This window comes from Mustela nigripes, chromosome 13 (assembly GCF_022355385.1).
Source record: "Mustela nigripes isolate SB6536 chromosome 13, MUSNIG.SB6536, whole genome shotgun sequence".
Taxonomy (NCBI): Eukaryota; Metazoa; Chordata; class Mammalia; order Carnivora; family Mustelidae; genus Mustela; species Mustela nigripes.
The window spans coordinates 94,290,067-94,311,419 of NC_081569.1; the positions used below are offsets into that span (position 1 = coordinate 94,290,067).

The 21,353-nt window shown below is 34.4% G+C and overlaps 1 protein-coding gene across 1 annotated transcript in view; it reads right to left on the minus strand.

Annotated features, from left to right (window-relative positions):
• Nucleotides 1-21,353, minus strand: part of MDGA2 (MAM domain containing glycosylphosphatidylinositol anchor 2) — an 844,384-nt gene that overhangs the window by 99,114 nt on the left and 723,917 nt on the right. The window lies entirely within an intron of this gene.

The window sequence follows — 21,353 nt, forward strand, 5'->3', positions numbered from 1 at the left end:
TTATTAACCATAAGCATATAAATAGATTTTAAGTTTAAAGCCATGAGACTGAAGAGATCACCAAGGGACTATGAGTATATAGAAAAGAAGACTAAGGCCTGGGGCACCTGGGTAGCTCAGTTGGCTGAGCATCTGCCCTTGGTTCAGGTCATGATCTCAGAGTTCTGGGATCATGCCCTGAGTTGTGCTCCCTGCTCAGTGGGGAAACTCCTTCTCCCTTTCTCTCTGCCCTTTCTCCCCCTTGTACACTCTCTCTTTCTCTCTCAAATAAATAAATAAAATCTTAAAAAAAAAAAAAAAAAGCCTAAAGCTTGACCACTGGGGCAATCCAAGGTTAAGAGAGGTGAGAGCAGATAACAACCTCAACAAAGCCTGAGATGGAACAAATCAGCGAATGGGAGGAAAATAAAACTTGTGGCATCCTAGAAGTCAAAAGTAGTATATCAGCAAGTGAATGATCAATTCTGTCAAAAAAAAAAAAGTCAGTGAAAATGATAATTTGTGTTTATATTGTGTTTGGTCAATACATTTGAAAATACCCAATGACTTAATAATGACATGAGTATTTGGACCAATAACAAAGAAGACTTTATTCAGATTTTAAGGATATATGAAATGTCTATCATGTATATGACATATACAAATCCTCTGGTTTTTTTTTTTCAGTTATCAAATTGGAAAGTGCACAGACCATTTGAATTATAGATCTAACTTCTTGATATTCTATAATATAGTTATTTTCATACCTTCCATTTTTTACCTATAAGTATTTATTTATTAAGTTAAATTAACAATATCTAAGGAGAACCTATTAAATGCCATATAATATATTGCCAGTGGGGATACAATGAAGTACAGCCTCTGTCCTCATAGAGATTGCTAACATTTCTTAGATTTTTCAAAAGCTTTGTAGTTCTTACTGAACGATGAGTTAATAAGGTGTACCTTTATCACTCCTCTCCTTCAACATCTTTTCTGTTTTTCTTTCATAAAATTAGTTTAAATATTAATGTCCTGAAGGGTTTTTCCTTATGGGTTTCTCTTTGCAGGAAATTCTCTTACCCGGTTTTTCATATTTCTTACTTAGTCATTTATCATCTAGTGCTTGCAGAAGAGCTGGCTCATAAAAATTACTAATAGATAATTAAAGGATGGATTTTGCCCACTAAGAATAGAAGTGATAGTCTCTATTATCCCAGAGATGTTCACTGGGAAAAAAAACAGTATCAGATGAACCGAATGTGAATTTTGTTAAGTTTATAAGTGAATTTAAACACATGGAATTAAATATCTGAATTTTAGTAACTTTTGAAAAATTCTCCCACATCAACATTATATGCACTGGAAAAAATGTTCTATGGATATTCTATTGAATTGAAAATGGATTGAAAGGAGATCTCCTGCATAGAAGGAGATCTCTAGAAAAGAGCCATCACAAGTACTTTATTGTTTTTTTGTTTTTTTTGGTTTGTTTTTGTTTTTTTCTTTAATATAATTTTTTATTTTTTATAAACATATATTTTAATCTTTTTATGGTACTTTTCCTTATTACTAAGTGATAGTACAAATTCATGCCCACAACTCTTCAGAGCAAAATCTAGATGAGAGAAAATAATATTCTGAATAAGGAAATCAATACCCAAAACATCATTGATAACTTGTACTTGAGACCAAATGTTATTGAGGATGTGCATTTAATGGTAGCCTAGATAAAGAAGTAGGGGTTTTGATTATAAGTAAGCATCCAGGGACGCCTAGGTGACTCAGCTCGTTAAGTCTCTGACTCTTGATTTCAGCTCAGGTCATGATGTCAGGGTCCTGAGATTGAGTCCTCTCTGGACTCCATCGTCAGCCAGGATTCTGCTTGGGATTCTCTCTCCTGCTTCTGCCCCTCTCCCCACTGATATGCCTGCATAGATGCTCATGCTCTCTCAATTTAGTTCTAAGCATCACTTTGTTCATAAAATGAATGATGCATTCCAATGGAATGAGTAGAGAGAGTAGAGTCATAACTTGCAGTTTGTTTGGCATTGAAAAGAACAAAAAAGTCTCTCAAAAATAGGCAGATGCAGTTTTCTATAACCTGAAATTTTATCAGAGAAAGAGAATCAGTCAAATTTTAACCAATCTGTGAAATAAGGTGACTACCAGTGGGTGGATATTAAAAGGAAACATATTTAAGAAACTCAATCTTAGGAAACAAACTGAGGGTTTGCTGGAGGGGAGGGGGTTGGGAGAGATGGAATGGCTGGGGGATGGACATTGGGGAGGGCATGTGCTATGGTGAGCACTATGAACAGTGTAAGACTGATGAATCACAGACCTGTACCTCTGTACCTCTGAAATGAATAATACATTGTATGTTAATTTAAAAAAAATCTGATGTTGAAATGTTCTACCAATCCTTTCTGACTGTGTAATGAATGACCTACCTCAGAAGACTGATTTTCTTTCATCAGGGTTTTTTTCGGTCAACACCTACCAGTCATTTAGCAGGGCTTAGGTGGGTGACTTTCCACAAAGTGGCCTTTAAAGCACCTCTGAGTCTCAAGTCTATAGGGTGCCTACTCTTTATTGTACTACTTTAATTGTACTAAGCATACTAATTTATAAATTCCATTTCATGTTTCTAATACCTGTAATCTAATCCTATTTTCTTTGTTGACTGCCTGGAGAGTAACTGGCTGCCTGTCATAAATGCAAATTGCCATAATTCAGGATGTTATTGTTTACCTAAATAAATACTTTTAAGGTTATTGAAGCAGTTTAACCTTGAAAGTCAAAAAAATCCTCAGGACTCCGTGATTAATATGAATTTGTTTATCAAGATTCTTTTCAAGTTCATCTAATGCTTAAGTATTCCAAATAGATCAAATTTCAATGTAAAATTCCATCATCTTTACATTTAATTGCAGATTATTATGAAGGATTTCCAGTATATTTTTATTTTATTTATTTATTTTTAAAGATTTTTTTCATTTAATTTGTCAGAGAGAAAGAGTGAGAGAACACAAGCAGGGTGAGTGGCAGGCAAAGGGAGAAGATGAAGCAGGTTCCCTGTGGAGCAGAGAGCCCAATGTGGGACTCGATCCCACCACCCAGGGATCATGACCTGAGCTGAAGGCAGACACTTAATGATTGAGCACCCAGGCTTCCCTCCAGTATATTTTCTAAATATTTTATCTGATTTGATATATCTGTATTACTATAGCATAATATGTAATACCAGTTCATGGAACATCATTATAGGAAATAATTTAGAGAAGATTTGTTCCAATATCTCATATGATAGATGAATTTAGGAACAGAATAGGAAAGGTGATGATGTACAGCATTTGATGTTAATAAATAATCAGATAAAACAGGCCCCATTACAAATTTAGACTTTGACTTGTAGAGAAAGTTTTGTTTTAGTTGAAGATTTTACTTTATTACTTTGTTAATTTTTAAATTGTAGTTGAATTGCAACACCTCAGAGTTAGTGGTGAAAAAGTTTTTAGATGATATGGAAGGAATATTGAGTAGTAAAAAATAATGACTGATAAATAATTTTGAGGTGCCTAAGTGGCTCAGTCAGTTAAGTGTCTGAATTTTGATTTGGGCTCAGTTCATCGTCTCAGATCATGAGATCAAGCTCAGCTCAGCATGGAGTCTGCTTTCCCTCTCCCTATGTCCGTCCCCCTGCTTGCTTTCATGTACTCTCTCTAATCTCTCAAATAAATAAATAAATAAAACCTTAAAAAAAAAAAGACAAAATCTTGACTAGTTACAGTTAAATATAGATATTATTGCTTATGTCTCAGCAAATCTGTACTAAATCTGTTTTGGATTAACCAGCAAAGAAAAGAGCTTTCTAATTTTATTTAAGAAATAATTTTTAAAAGTAAAAAACAAAACAAAATAAAACAAAAAATACCCCACAAATACACAAATTTTTCTGATTTCAGAACCAGTCATTTAATATTTATACAACCATTTTGTAAGAAGCATACCATAATACTAAGGAAACACCCTTATAATAATCATAGGCTTTGACAACCAAACATGACATCTGCTGGCTGAACACAGAAAGAATTCATAATTTTTTTTTTCCTTTTTATCTTCTGGGCATTTTTCCTCCTTCCAGCAGGCATGCCAAGAAATTTTTTTCTCTTTTATATTCTAGTTTAATTTTTATGCAACGTTGTCCCAGTTTAAATCTTTTTAGACTAAATGACCCAGAACTACATATATTATCTAAACTAGCAGATAATTTTTAGATACATTATATATATATGAATCTTGGTTCTTAAAATATATGTAGGTAAATTATTTAATTGTTCAAAATTTTAAATAGAATTTATATAAAAATACATTTACTCTATTTTGCAAATATCTTTTGAAAAGTAAGTTGAGATTTAAATACAATTTTATGCGTCAGCTAAAAGTTCAAGATACAGTAAGAAGCTATGACATGTCACTTTCCTGGTCTAAAATGTTAATGTAGAACCGAAATTTTTCTTAGATGCTTCTCTAAGCTTGCAAGCATGAAAGAATTATTCATTGAGGGTCAAAAAGCACAGAACTGAAAACACAGCACTGAATAAGAGTATAGAGAAGAAAGGAGTGTTGTTGGTCATTATACTCTTAGGAGTACAATTTAAGGCCCATAGAAGATGAGGTTAATGGGCCAGTGCAAGATGAGAAGGTAGAAAAGAGGCCACCACATATAATCAACATCAGTAAAAATAGCTGTCTCAGACAGAGTCTACTAGAAAAAAATTTTCCCCTCATCAGGAAAGAAGATGACAAAAAAATTTACATTAACAAAAAAATCATCCTTGTCCAGTGACACCACTGGAGCACTTGAGTAAATCCAATATCAAGTTGCTTTTGAAAGACAGGCTCTCAATTTAGACCACAGAGAATTTCTCTTAATTAAGCCTCAATGAATCTGAATTCAGAATACAACATTACTAATACACAAGAAAATGTTCAACTATGAGTGATTAAGAAAGCCAATGAACAGCTGGATTATTATATTCTATTATAAAATAGAATTTATAAATAAGTATGCCCAAGACCACTGAAGAATTACAACAGAGAATGATAAATACTATGGGACCTTCTTTGGAAGATTAATTAATACTCTCTATTGGGATCAAAGGTAGGCTTCATAGGGGACATACTGACATCTTTGTAGATCTTAAAGAAGAAATTGTTCATAGACAAGAATAGCTTATGGAGGGATAAAGAAGAGAAGAAACAAAGCATGGCCTTTCGTGGAGAAAAATGAATATATTATAGATAATATTTTAGAATTTCCACAGGACTGATACAACTGTAGCATGTGGTGCCTATCCTTCCTACCAAACCCTGCACTTTTGAAGAACAGGTCTCATCAGCTGTTACATAACTGCTAACACACTCATGTGCTTGAATAGGACAGGAATATGTGAGTTCTAACTTATGATGTGCTTTGGTATAATAAAATGTTTGCTACTTACCATATAATTCAATTATTCTCCAATTACTTTAACTTGTATTCACTTAAATAGGAGAAAACCTACTGATATTTACTTCCCAGAATGAACTCAGGGATATCAACAAACTGAATGAAAACTAAATTAATAATCAAAATGTTAATAATCAAGGAATATTATTAAAACACACTTGCAAAGTATCAAAAATAATAAAACAATTTAAAATTTTTCAAATGTGTATTTATTATCACAGTAAGAGTAGCCACAGAGAACTGAGGAACCTTAAAACACTGATGATGCACTGTTGTTTTTTCTTTTTAAGGCTTCTAAAATCACAAGAATCATAGCTCTGTGCCTGTACGCATTTTTAGCAGAAACTAACAAACAAAGTCAAGTCACATTGTGTTTAGTCAGAATCATAACCTAGCTAAGGCAGTAGATTACTCATTGTGATCTATTAGACATAATTTATAGCAAAAATCTATGCAACTGTCACTCCTCCACAGGACAGAAGAAATAATTTGCAATCATTGGAACCATAAATATTTTCTCTTCAAATTAATGAATCTTGAGTCATGTTAAAAAGAAAACAAAATTTGGGTGAATGGGTGGCTCAGTCAGTTAAGTGTCCCCCTTAGTTTTATCTAAATTTTTCAAAAAGATTTTATTTATTTGACAGACAGAGAGCATAAGTAGGCAGAGATGCAGGCAGAGAGAGAGGGGGAAGCAGGCTCCCTGCTGAGCAGAAAGCCTAATTCGGGGCTCAATCCCAGGACCCCGGGATCATGACCTGAGCTAAGGCAGAGGCTTTAACCCACTGAGCCACCCAAGTGCCCCAAGTGTCCCTTTTAATTTTAGCTCAGGTCGTGATCTCAGGGTTTTGGGATCAAGCCCCATGTAGGGCTCTGCACTCAAGAGGGAGTCTGCTGGAGATTTGCTCTTTCTCTGTCCCTCTGCCCCGCCCCCAAATAAGTAAATAAATCTTTAAAAAGAAAAGAAAGAATTACGTCTATGGAAATGGGGGTTTTTCTAAGTTTTTAATCAGGAATATGATACAAATCTATTTTACAGTTTTTAACTATAACAGGTGGAAAAGAAGAGAGTGGACTGGATGAGTGAGAAGCCCTGGGCAAGAAACCTGTAATAAGATACTCTTAAAACAAAACAGCCAGGGGCGCCTGGGTGGCTCAGTGGGTTAAAGACTCTGCCTTCGGCTCAAGTCATGATCTCAGGGTCCTGGGCTCTAGCACCCCCCCCCCCGCCCCCGCACTGGGCTCTCTGCTCAGCAGGGAGCCTGATTTCTCCTCTCTCTCTGCCTGCTTCTCTGCCTACTTGTAATCTCTGTCAAATTAATAAATAAAATCTTAAAAACAAAACAAAACATGATTTGAGAAACAAAGAAAGGCTGATTAATTAAAAAATCATTGCAGATAAGCACCCAATTCGCACTTGTCCTGACTGGATACTGTGGTAAACTAAGTTTTCAATCTTCAGACACTTGAATGGACACTAGAGTTTCTAACTGAGATGGAGAATGACTGTATGCATCTCATCTTGGATGAGTGAAGAATGCATTACCTCATGGTATCCCATTCTTCTGAAAGCTTAATGTTTTGATTTTGAACTATGTAAAGATTAGTATCCTTGAAGTGGAGGCATAAGAAGCATTCAGAGGACCAAATAGATTTAATTCTGTGAAGTCAGAGGAAAATTTTTAAAAAGAATCAGTACACTCACTTGTGTTTCCTTTATTTAATAGTTAATATTAGGCCTTATCTCGTTAAAAGAAAGTAATAAAGGAATCACTGGTGAATTGATGGATTCTGCCTATTCTTATTTGACTAGAAAGATGGTAAATTAATACGAAGAGGGAATGAAAAAAAGAGGAAAATATCTAAGTAATATTGACAAAAGAAACTATTGTATCTGATAAAGAACAATTTATCTTAGAATTAAAGTGAATGTTACAGTAGCAATAACTGAATGTCAAGAGATTTTTCAACAGTGATAACTTGTCAATATGTGTGCAGGGGGTTGGGGGGACAAAAACGAAACAACTAAATTATACAGCTGTGAAGTCAGTGACAACATCTCTCACTTAATGATTTGTTTAAAGTGTGTAAAAAAAAAAAATTGTGAGACATGTAACAATTTATAACCCAAGCAAATCATTTAACTGAAAAGCCTTTGTACTTGAGACAGAGAAATGTTTATCCATACTTTGTCTTCCTGTTTAGAGACAGTCAATACATTTCAAATGATCAGTCATTGTTATGACATTATTTTTTCTGTAATTTTTTTTTGTAATTTTTTTTTAATTTTTTAATTTTTTATAAACATATATTTTTATCCCCAGGGGTACAGGTCTTTGAATCACCAGGTTTACACATATCACAGCACTCACCAAAGCACATACCCTCCCCAATGGCCATAATCCCACCCCCTTCTCCCAAACCCCCTCCCCCCAGCAACCCTCAGTTTGTTTTGTGAGATTAAGAGTCACTTATGGTTTGTCTCCCTCCCAATCCCATCTTGTTTCATTGATTCTTCTTCAATATTTTTTAGATTTGAAGTAATGAGTAGTTGGCATACAATGTTATACTAGTTTTAGGAGTACAATGTAGCAATTGCACAAGTATATACATTATGCTATTCTCACCACAACTGCAGGAACCCTTCTGTCACCATGCAACCCTATTACAACACTGTTGACTGTATTCCCTATGCTGTGCCTTGTGTCCCTGTGCCTTGATTATTCCATAACTGGAAACCTGTATCTGACGCTCCCCATCACTTATTTTGCCCACCCCCCCACCATATAGTAGGATTCTCAGATTATGCTCATGAAATAACTTCATACAATTCATATCCTTTATTAAAATATATTAGCATAAAGTACAATAGTTATTAAGTAACTTAAATTATGTAGATTCCAATGTTCTTTTCATAATTAAAAAAGCCAGTGAAGGAAAATGCTTAGACTTATGTGCAAACTTTTAACTTAGTGGTTTTTTTTTTTGATTTTAAGATTTAATTTATCTATTTGTCAGAGAGAAAGAAAGAGCACACAAGCAGGAAGCAGGGGGAGGGACAGGCAGAGGGAGAAGTAGGCTCCCCACTGAGCCTCATGTGGGACTTGATCCTGGGCCTGGGACCATGACCTGAGCCTAAGGCAGACACTTAACTGATTGAGCCACCAAGGCATCCCTTAACGTAGTTTTTTAATAGTTTGCTTCAATAATGTAAGTTCATTTGAATATAATATTTTACCATATAATTCAATTTTCCTTTACAGATAGATTTTGAATGATTAAATATCTAGAGGAAGTGTGTTTATAGAAATACCAACTTAGAAAATTACTTAACTATAGTGCTCGCTTTGGCAGCACATATACTAGAAAATTACTTAACTATAATGAGTTCAAATTGTCTTAAGTATTTTTACTTCAATATCTGTAAGGTGGAATGAATAAAAGACCCAATTTTATAAATTCTTCTAAAATCATCTTCAAGTATTAATAATTTAGCCTTCTTCTTAATCTCTAGGAAGGCAGAGGCCATTAAAATGACAGCCCAAGAAAATGGCTTCCAGGGATGTTTGCTAAATGAAAATGATGATTGGAGGCAAAGATGACAATTTACTAAGAATCCTGTGATTGGTTATTAGGAAAGAAATCACTCATACTGAAACAGGCAACCAGGTAGGGTTTTCAAAAGTAGTATGGTTGGGTAATTAATTCTTGCAAAAAAGGGTCTGTTTTAAAGAGCCACTAAATGCTCAAGCCACACATATCCACATCAGTATTTAATGTGATATGCTTTCCATTGTAAAAATCTTCTCCCAATTTTTTTTTAAGATTATTTATTTATTTATTTATTTTTTTTAATTTTTTATTTTTGATAAACATATATTTTTATCCCCAGGGGTACAGGTCTGTGAATCAACAGGTTTACACACTTCACAGCACTCACCAAATCACATACCCTCCCCAATGTCTATAATCCCACCCCCTTCTCCCAAACCCCCTCCCCCCGGCAACCCTCAGTTTGTTTTGTGAGATTTTTTTTATTTATTTGTCAGAGAGAGAGAGGGAGCGAGAGCAAGCACAGGCAGACAGAATGGCAGGCAGAGACAGAGGGAAAAGCAGGCTCCCTGCCGAGCAAGGAGCCCGATGTGGGACTCGATCCCAGGACGCTGGGATCATGACCTGAGCCGAAGGCAGCTGCTTAACCAACTGAGCCACCCAGGCGTCCCTTTTTTAAAGATTTTATTTATTTCTTTGGCAGAGACAGATCACAAGTAGGCAGAGAGGCAGGCAGAGAGAGAGGGGGAAGCAAGCTCCCTGCTAGCAGAGAGCCAGATGTGGAGCTTGATCCCAGGACCCCGAGATCATGACCTGAGCCGAAGGTAGAGGCTTTAACCCACTGAGCGACCCAGGCACCCCAAATCTTCCCCCAATTTAAGTCTCTTCTCAGAGGAGTTCATAATTTCATTTGGGCAGGGATCTGCCATACAAAGTCAAAATTCTTTATTAAAATGATAAAAAATTAACAAACATGGTATAATCAGCAAATATTACTAATAATAGATCCATTTAGTTACTGCCAAGGACACTTCCAATTAGGTTTTTTAGTTCTCAAAACCAGTAATTATTTTATGAAGTTAGCTGGGTTAGAAAGCTATCTCTGGAGATTCAAGTGGATCTGCATATGCAATTTATTCTATTTACAGATTTTATATAGTCTGTATAAAATAGTTATAGCACTGGGGAAATAGATTTAAATAAATATTAATTTTTTTACTATATTCCCTCCCACAAAAAAGAAAAAAAAGAAAGAAAAGAAAAAAAGAAAGTAAGTAGTAATGTTAGAACCATAGGAAACTGAAGCAATTTTAAAACTCGATTAGACAAATTTAAATGAATGCCCATTGGGGCACCTGAGTGGCTCTGTGGGTTAAAGCCTCTGCCTTCCGCTCAGGTCATGATCCCGGGGTCCTGGGATCGAGCCCCACATCGGGCTCTCTCCTTGGCAGGGAGCCTGCTTCCTCCTCTCTCTCTGACTGCCTCTCTGCCTACTTGTGATCTATGTCAAATAAATAAATAAAATCTTAAAAAAAAAATAAATGAATGCCCATTTACTTTCTTTAAACTTTAATGAATCTATATTTCAACACAATTGAATCACCTCTGACCTAAAAAACAAAATATTTATACAAAGTAGTTATTGGCTTACACACCAAATATATACTGTCTAGGGCAATATAAAATAAATATATGTATTTGCCAGATAACATTTCAACTTAAATGAATAACTGCTTTAACTCTAAAACTCTGAATGTACTTTGCTAGAAATTATGCAAAATATGAATAATATGATTCTGAATAGGTTTCGATTAGGGTCTGGTTCAAACACTTTAAAAGATGACTTGGATTTGATGAAACAATTAGCTTTCGCATTTGGCACATAAATAGGAAATTGCTAAGGGGGCAAAGAAAGTTTGGAAATGAAATATATATATCCACTGCTATTTTACAAGGAAATATCTAAGTAAATGTTGTATGTATAAAAACCACATGTTTGGGTCATCTGGGTGGCTCAGTTGGTTAAGCATCTGCTTTTGGCTCAGGTCATGATAACAAAGTCCTAGGATCAAGTCTTGCATTGGGCACCTTGCTCAGCAGGAAGCCTGCTTCTCCCTCTGTCTCTGCAGCTCCCCGGGCTCATGCTCTCTCGCTCTCTCTCTCTTTCTCTCTCTCATATAAGTAAATAAAAATCAAGCTAAACAAAACAAAACAAACAAAAACAAAAACAAAATACATGTTCTAAAGAAAAATAACATGGAGAGGTCCTCCCAAAATAAAGATGGCTGATTATTGGTAGAGGAAAGACATGTATGAAGAGAGAAGAGAAAAGGCTCTGTACTTCACTTACTACTTCTGTATACCATACAGCATACCCATCACCCTCTCCAGTATTTGAGACACCTATGAAAATTATACATCTGGGGCTTAAAAGTTATTCTACTATAATTTACCACTACAACCAAGGACTCTTAGAGCAAGAAAAATCTTAAGGGACAAAAATTTTTCTCAAATTTATACAGGAATTTACAGTTTGCAAAGTACTTTCACAAATATTAACTTATTTTAGTCTTCACTGAGTCTGAGAAGGGCAAATATGCAAAGGGATATTACTTGGCTTGAGCTGCAAATCTTGAAAGTTAATATGAACATCATAATTACTTAACTAATGCAGACTACTTTCCTTGCCTGGTTTGCAGATCATCCCTCAAAAAGATCCAAACATTTGGTGAGAAGGAAAAGAGGTTACATCATTCACCTAAATACACAAAGAAAGCTGGCCTTCAAACAGAGAATCTGATTGCTACTTTCCTCAATGTATATTATTTTAAGAACAGTAGGATAAAATGAAATTGTTAGAAATCTCTCTTTTTAGAAACATTGCACAAAATATTCCTAAGACAGAGAGAATATAAAACTATTTTTGCTTTTTTTTTTACATTAAAAAAATTTCATTGATACATAGTACATGTCAATTGTCAGTGGGTGAGAGAAACACAAGGTCAAGGAGGTATCTGGAGTGCTACACTTGGCTGGGCCACAATAATGGATGCAGGGGTTGATTTTGTGCTGCCTTTTTTTTTTTTTTTTTTTTTTTTTGGGTAGTAAAGGCCTTTAGGCTATCCCTTCAAGAGGTATACCACTTCTTTCATATATTATAATGATGCCTATGAATGAACTAACTCTAGAAGAGTTACTATGTATGGTGGCATAGGGAGCAGGAATATAACTGAGAATGCAGAAGAAATTACTTAGGCATCATTAAATTTAACAACATGAAAGCAGATTTAGAAATAGAAAATGTGCATGATTAAATGTGCATGGTGTCCAATACCCGAGATAAACACAAACTTCCTATTTTGTACTGAGTATACCCTTGTTCTCTGACCAGTTTTATTTCCTTGGCTCATCCTGTCATCCTACACCTAAGAAGTCCTGTGGGAGAGTCAAATTAGTGAAGTATCTAGCAACAATTTGTTTAGAAAGTCAATTGCTTATTCTTATGTAGTCCAGAAAAGAGACAGAAATACTATCTACATTCCTCTTCAATACAAGAAGGGCATTTATCTTCAAAATGCAAGAAGAGCATTTATAAGCCAATATATGGAAAAGCCAAAAATTTCTGTTTATATACTAAACCCATATTTTTATAATGTTCCCAACTTTTCCCTTGCGTTTTCTGGAAATCCCTAAAAGACTTTTTACATGTAATACAAAACCCAATCACTTCAGGCTTTGTGCCATTCCTTTCTTATTCCAGCTTCCATCAAAGAAACAGTTCCCTGAAGATTGTGTACACTGTGGGGAAATTTTACAAGAATCAGAATTATGTAACTGAAAGCATGTGAAGCAAATACCAATGTACAAAATTTGCAATGAAGTACGACTAAAAGGGAAAAAAATCCCACGAATGGTGTGATACTAGGCATCAATTTATTTTTGTTCAGTCTTGTAATTTCAGGCCCTGAGGTATTTTTTTTTTTATTCTCTTTATATAACACAAATACTTCTGGATAAATGACCTCTCTTCCTATTTGTAACTTCGTACACGTGCTTCTAGTGTTCTACTACCTAGTTACAGAAAATATTCCAATCATAGCTTCTAAAGTGTTAGAAAAAAGCTTAATCTAGAGAATAAAACTGTTCTTTCTTGGGTTAAGGAAGAATTGATGCTTGATCTCTCCTAGATAAAAATTAGAGTTTATGAGGCATTTCTCTTGCTAGGTTTCACTGTTTGTCACTCACTATGCTAATCAACTTGCACACAATATGTTTTTAAAAATGCACAATTCCCTGCAGGATGAGAATATTCTTATCATTTTTACAAAAGCTTAAAGTGAAGATTAGAGTTCTTAAACAGCTTGTCCTATAGGAAGCAACTATTCAGCAACAGAGCTACGTTCTGAATTCATGCGATCCAAAGTCGCTTTCTTGTTCCAGCATCCTATGGCCTTGGAAATGGTCGCTCACAACCAAGTGTGTCAGGCTGACAGGGTGAAGGGGCTAAAATTCAGGCTCTATTCCTTTTGCAACTGCTTCTGCAGTGACATAGAAGTCAGTCTGTTCGATAAAGGGGACTTTTTCCCTAGTTCACACACAAATACTGTACAAGCTGGTGGATTTTCTGGTAAGATGTCACTTCCACTAATCTCAAAAGTATCCCTGCTTTCCTACTCCATCCACTGTGAGTACAGAAAGTGAAGCTACAATTTACCCCTGATACTCAACCATATTTGCCATGATATATTGTTATCTGAGTATCAACTCAGGGCTTCATAAAGATAAGGACTGATGCAATCTCTAGAATTGAGAGCTACCTGTATTTTATTAAATATTTAGCTCAGGAATAATGAATATATAATAAGCTGCAAATAAATGTGTCCATTCCTTCCTAAAACTATACATTCCTTAAAAACTTAATGGTGCCAAATATCTCAAAGCCTTGAGTTCTTTTAAAGGACCATTGGTTGGGGCGTGTGCACAGAAGGGGCACAGATGGATGAATTGACCCAGTGGCTCTCAGGCTGAGACAGCTGAATGTTCAATGGCGTACTTATAGACCACATTAACTTCTTGGCAAGTGCTGTTGCTGCACATGTGGGTGGTCCATTGCTGAATATGAATGTGCTGAATATCATTTAGGCAGGGAGCAAAAGGTGTTCAAGAGAGTTGGAGAGGAGCCCAGAAGGTACGCTGTTTATCTTCTAGGAACATTTATTTTCTCCAAAACATATAACTTGAATTAATAAAGTGGATTTATATGTGAATAAAGGAAACTGGTTATTGAAACCGAATTACCATGCCTCTCTAAGAATAGCTAAAAGATCTGTGAATATGACTCCTAGCACACACACACAAAAAAGATTCTAACACAAATAACTGTTCTTACCATATTGCTAAGAGGCACTGCTCTGGATCTGACTGCAAAGCGGGTATCTCCCTACGGTCAGATTCTGAAGCTTCTAGCAACTGCCATATTGGAGTTCTTTTAAAATAGACAAAGTTCATAAGAATGAGGAAAGAAGGGGCTTTCTTGAGTTATTCTTACTTAAGTAATGTAAAACTGTAAGACTTTGGTTTTATCCTCAGGTCTAAAACCTGAAAAGAATTTATAAAAAGAAAACCTTTACTGACTTTTTCAATTTAAGGCTCTGTCAAAAAATCTCTCTTGAAAAAAGACGATGGATCAGGTGGTGAGCCATCATCTGTGGAATCTCTCCTGACCACTTTCAGTCTGGTTTTTGGCATGACTTTGGAACAAGTTTTGCACTGTTCTCATCCATTAATCATCCCTTCAGGGTGATAAACAGAGGCCAGGTGCTTAAATAGACACTTGGAAATTTGGGAATTGGCTTTGATTCCATTGAACTAAAAAGCCCTTTGGTTCTTCCAAAGATTGGTTTTATTACCACCCAATAGCTCCTGAAAAATCCAACTGTACTAAGAACTAAAGAGATCCTTTTTTAAGGGCCTATTATTTTCTTAGGGATAGAAATACTAAACAAATAACATTCATATACATATGTGTCATTTCTACATTTGGGCTTCTTTGTTTTATTCTTTTCTAGTTAGTGAAATTATGAGAACTCTTATCTCTCAGGGGAAGCTATCTGTGATTTCAGACTGTTTCTTACCCTCTGAAAACTTGATCTAATGCCTTACTGAAATAATATCAGGAATCTGTGAGAAGTAGTTTCGGAATCCGACAGGCTAACGTTGTTAGGTTATCTCTGTCTTCCCTTCATTCTACCCAACAGTCACAGTTTTGCTTTAACCCTCCACAAATCTAAAAATCTGATTTACACCACTCTCACCTAACTTTTATGTATGACCTTTGTTACCAACATATTAGGTCATTCTGTATTCTTAATGTAACAGCCTCTATCTCTTAAAGTAAGGGACATAACTGAAAAAAGATGATAGTGGTTATCATGGGGAGGGGAAATCTGTGAAGATAACCAGTTCAGTGTCTCCATCTAAAGAAGAGTAATTTAAAGGTTAGTGGGGGGAAAAGGAACAAAGGATTTTTGAAATACAATCAGTTTTTTTAAAATGACCTTAAATATATTAACATGATATGGATTAGGAAAATTGTATCCATAAAAACATTAAATAGAACAAGCACCTTAATGTTATAAAGTACATCCTATTCTCAACCCTACCTTAGTTGGTAAATACCACTTATTTATTTGGTAACACTTAACTGAGGTATAAGTTACATAAAATAAAATGCACATATTTTAAGTAGAGATTTTGATGAGTTGGGAAAAATATGTTATTACTAGGTAATCACCATCCCAGTCAAGATATAGGAAATTTCCATCACTGCAGTAAGTTACCTCCTGCCGCTTTGTAATTAATCATTTCTACTCTGTCTCAGCCAAACAAGAACCTAGTTTCTCTTATTAAAGGTAATTTTGCCTATTTAGGAAATTTGTATAAATGGAATCATAAATAATGCACCTTTTGTGTCAGGTTCTGACAGAAACATATTGAGTGAGTTTTTGAAATCCATCCATCCCTATATTGTGTTTACCAGTAATTTTTAACTATTTTTCCATTTTTATTACTGAGTATAATTCCATTCCATGAGTAGATCACAAGTTGTCTATCCATTCACTTGTAGGTGGATATTTGAATTGTTTCTAGTTAGAGGCAATTACAAGTATAGCTGCTATTAAAATTTGTGCATAGGGGTGTCTAGGTGGCTCAGTTGGTTAATTGTCTGCCTCTGGTTAAGGTTATGGTCCCAGGGTCCTGGGATCAAGGCCCAAATCAGGCTCGCTGCTCAATGGGGAGTCTGTTTCTCCCTCTCCCCACTTCCTGGTCATGCTCTTCCTCTCTTTCTTAGATAGACAGATAGACAGATAGATAGATAGATAGGTAGATAGATGACAGATAAATAAAATCTTTAGATTTTCTTTTTTTAAAATTAAGTTTGTGCATAATTTTTATATAGGCATGCCTTCATTTCTGTTGGGTAGTCGTCTAGGAATTGAATTGCCAGATTATTTGGTAAATGCATGTTTAAATTTGAGAGGCAGATGAACTATTTTCAAAAAAGTCATCTCATTTGACATTCCCAGAAGCAGTGTGTGATAATTTCAGTTACTCTACTACCTCATCAACACTTGGTATTGTTAGTCTTTCTAACTTTAGCCATTATAATGTGTGTGTAGTATTATCTCATTGTGGTTTAAATTTCATTTCCCTGGTAACTAATGATAGCAACCAGTTTTTGTACAGTTATTGGTCAAGTATATGCTCCTTTGTGCAGTGTCCATTCAAGTTTCCTTTTTGTTAATTTTTAATGGGACTATTTGTTTTATTATTGAGTTTTAAGAATTACTTATATACTCTGAATACAAATCTTTTGTCACATCATTTCTTCTAGCCTGTGCCTTGCCTTTTTATTTCCTAATGATGTCTTTTGAAGAGCAGAAAGTTTTAATGACCTCTGATGTATTATTCTTTAATGACTGGTGCTTTTATTTGTTTATTTTCTAAGAAATCTTTGCCAATCCCAAATTTGCATAGATTTTCTTCTATGTTTTTTTCTAGAATTCTACAGTTTTAGTTTCCTATGTTCACATCTACAGTCTACCTTAAAGTAATCTTGTGGACAATGTAAGGTATTGTTTATGACTTATTTTTTCCAATATGGATATCAGTTCCAGCACAATTTATCCAGAAAACTATCAGTTCTGCAATGGATTATGCCAGTGATTTTGAAAAGCTCAGTTGACCTTACGTGTATCATATATGCAACCACTGAAGCCTATTTCTTCACTCTCTATCTTGTCTGATTAATCCTTCCTTGTGTTTATACAAAACCCACACTATTTTGATAATTGTGATTTTACAGTAAGCCTTGAAATCATGTACTGTGAGACCTCTAACTTTTTTCTTTTTCCCCAAAAGAGATCTAACTATTGTTGGACCTTGGTTTTCCAACTAAAAACTAGAGTAAGATTTTCAATTTCTACAAAAAAAAATAAATAAATAAAGACCAAAAAAAGAAAATGCTGGGAATTTTGTTGGGATTGCATTGAATATATAGATCAATTTGGATCAAATTGGATCAATAAGCATCAAAATAATATTGATTCTTCCATTCCATGAATGTGGTGTATTTCTCCATTTCCTTAGGTCTTGTTTCAGTTCACTGGGAATTTTTCTTTTTTTCAACGTATATTTTGTGCATATTTTATTAAACATTCATATTTTGATGTCATCAGAAATGGTGTTTTCCCCATTTTCATTTCAAATTCTTATAGCTATTATACAAAAATGATTGTTTTACATTGTATTTTTATACAGAAATATGACTGATTTTGCAACCTATGCTATCACTATTTTATTAATTTAAGTAGGATTATCCACAAAAATAGCCATGTGATTTGAGAATAAAATTATTTTTACTACTTCTTTTCTGGTTTTTATGCATTTTATTTACTTTTCTTGTGTTAATGCAGTGGTAGAGACCTGCAGTGCAATATTTGTGGAGGATGAGTATTTTTTTTTTAAGATTGTATTTATTTATTTGACACAGAGAGAGAAATCACAAGTAGGCAGAGCATTTTTTTAAAGATTTTATTTATTTGAGAGAAAGAGAGAGAGAGTAAGCACAAGGAGTCGGATAGGGGCAGAGGGAGAGGGAGAAGCAGACTTTGCGCTGAGCAGGGAGCCCAACATGGAGCTCAATCCCAGGACCCTCGAATCAAGACCTGAGCTGAAGGCAGATGCTTTACCAACTGAGCCACCCAGCTGCCCCAAGAGTAAGTATTTTTGTCTGACTCCCAATCTTGGAAGGAAAATGTTTAGTCAGCATATTATATAGCTTAGAACTCATTCCCTGTGCACATGAAATAATGTATGGTTTATAACTTAGGGTATAATGACCTATAAATGTTAATTAGTTTAATTTTCTTGATAATATAGCTCAGATCTTCTAAAACATCAGTGATTTTTCTGGGTACATAGTCTATCACTTATTCATAAATAGATGTTAAAATCTTCAGCTGTAATTATGGAACAGTCTATTTCTCCTGGCACTTTTGTATTTATTAATTTTGCAGCTCTATTATTAGACACAAACACATATTTAGAACTGTTACATCTTTCTGTAAATTCCTCTTTTATGATTTTTAAATGTCCTTCTGTAACTCACAACTTTTCTATGTCTTTAAGTCTACTTTGTCTGATAATAATACAATACAAGCTTTCTTGTCTGCTGTTTGCATGTTGCTTGTTGTGTTCCACCATTCTTTCCCTTTCCGCTTCTTTGTGTCTTTGTATGTAACCTGTGCTTCTTATGGACAGTAGGATACATCTTATAAATAACTTTTTTTTTTTAAATCCCGTCCTGTGATTTCTGATAACTAACTGGAGTGTTAAATTCATTTACATTTAATGTAATTATTGGTATCATTGGGTTAAAATCTACAATCCTATTCTTCATTTTATTTGTCCTTTTGATGTTTCTATTGTTCACATATTGCTCTTTTCCTATAATATTTTGAGTAAAATCAAGTACATTTTAATTCCTTTGATGTATCCCTTTTAAAAAAATTTTAGAAGTTTCTGTATGACTAAAACTGTGCAACTTTAACTTATTGATTCAGTTTATAGATTCAGTTTACAGATGTAATTAAAAAATTACATCACTTATATATCACATTTCACATTTCATAATTCTCTGAGTTCCCTATTCACTTCTTACTTCACAAATGTTATAAATTTATAACCATATAATTCAAATTATTCCCATCATTTATGCTATTGTTGTGGTATTTTAGTTCTAAATATATTATAAACCTTAATTTAATAATGTGATTACTTTTGCTTCAAATCAAGGATTGACAGACTTTTCCTTAAAGGGCTAGAGTGTAAATACATTTAGGCTTATGAGCTATAGGATTGTTGTTACTACCATGCACTCACCTCTCCTACTGTAGCATGAAAGTAGCCATAGTCAGTATGAACAAGTGTGGAAGGCTATATTCCAATTAATCTTTATTTACAAAAAAAACAGTTGGCTGGTCTCCAAGCTGTAGTTTTCTAACCATTGTTTGTATGGCTGGTTATTATGGAAATTAAAAGAAAAAAAAGAAAGATAATCTTTTTATCTTTACTTATTTCCTGGATCTGATCCTCCTCATTTCATTTTTTCCCAGCTTTACTGAGATATAATTGGTCTACAAAAAAACTGCACATGATTAATATATGCAGTTTGGTAATTTTGGACACACTATACCTTGTGTTAACATAACCATAACCCAGGTAATAAACACCCATCACTTTCAAAAGTTTCTCTGTGTGAGCATGTTTGCATGAGTATGTGTACGGGTGTTTGAGTGTGTGTGTTAAGAGCCCAGAAATGAACTCACTCACATGTGTCAACTGATCTTTGTCAAGAATACATTATAAGAAGATAGTCTCTTCAATAAATGGTGTTGAGAAAACTGGATATCCACATCCCGAAGAATGAAAATTGAACCCTTGTCTATCACCATACATAATGAACTCAGAATGGATTAAAGATTTAAATGTAAGGTCTGAAGCCATAAAATTCCTAGAAGAAACAGGAGGAAAGACTCTATTTCTTTTTATAGATTCTGGTATCCACTGATAACCTTTCCCTTTATTAGGAAGAGTATCCTTTGGCATATTTTGTGGTACAGTTTTGCTAACTACTAATTCTCTAGCTTTCATTGTTCAGAAAAATATAGTTGATGTTAATTTTTAAAGTATGTTTTCACTGGGTATAAAATTATAAACTGACAGTATTTTAAAGAATTTTGAAGATTTAGAGATGTTTTTTCATTGTCTTCCAGCCCACACTGTTTCTAATGACAAGGTAACTGCCACGCATATCATCAGAGTATCGTTTTTTATTTTGTCTGCTTTGAAAATTTTCTGTCTGGTTTTCTGCAGTTCAATTAGCGTGTACCTAGGTGTGGTTTTCTCTTTATTTTTCTTGCTTTCTGTACTGTGATATGCTTGGATCTGTGGCTTTGAAGAATTTATTTTTTTGTCCTATTCTCATCCTCTTTTTTTAGAACTTCAATCACATCCATTTTAAACCATTTTATATCATCCCCCCAAGTTCTTAATCTCTTTTCTTTAGTCTTCATTTCTTTTTCTATCAGATTGTATCAGCTCTTTCAATTTGTCTTCGATTTCTCTGACCCCTCTGACTTTTCCAGTATGCTGTTAAGCCCAATCAGGTAATTTTTTCGTTTCAATTATTGTACAGTTTTAGTTGCAGAATTTGCATTTAGTTCTTTATTAGAGGGGTTTTTCCTCCTCTGCTGAAATTTCTTATTCATTTGCTCATAAATATAGCATTTATCTTTAAATCTTAGAACATATTTTCCTTGAATACTTTGAAATTATTAGTAAAAGCTAGTTATTGCTATACTCAATATTTAGGCTACCTCAGAGCTCCTTTTTAATAGACCACTGTTATTCTTAACTCAGAGTAACATTTTCCTATTTTCTTTACATGTCAACAATTTTTATTGTTTATTGAGCATTACAGTAATAAATTGTAATTGTTATTACTACACTGTTAGTGATAAATATAACATTACATACTATATAACATTAAATATTACAGATAACTGGACTATGTTCTCTTCCTCTGAAGACTGTTGTGTTTATTCTACTGGGTAATTCAGTTACCTGCCAACAACCTGATACTTTTGTATGCTACCTTTTTATATTTTATTGGGGTGAGATCAGTGGAGAACCTAGAGTGTTTCCCAAGTTAGAATCTTCTAACTTAGTGGGATTCGACTTCTAA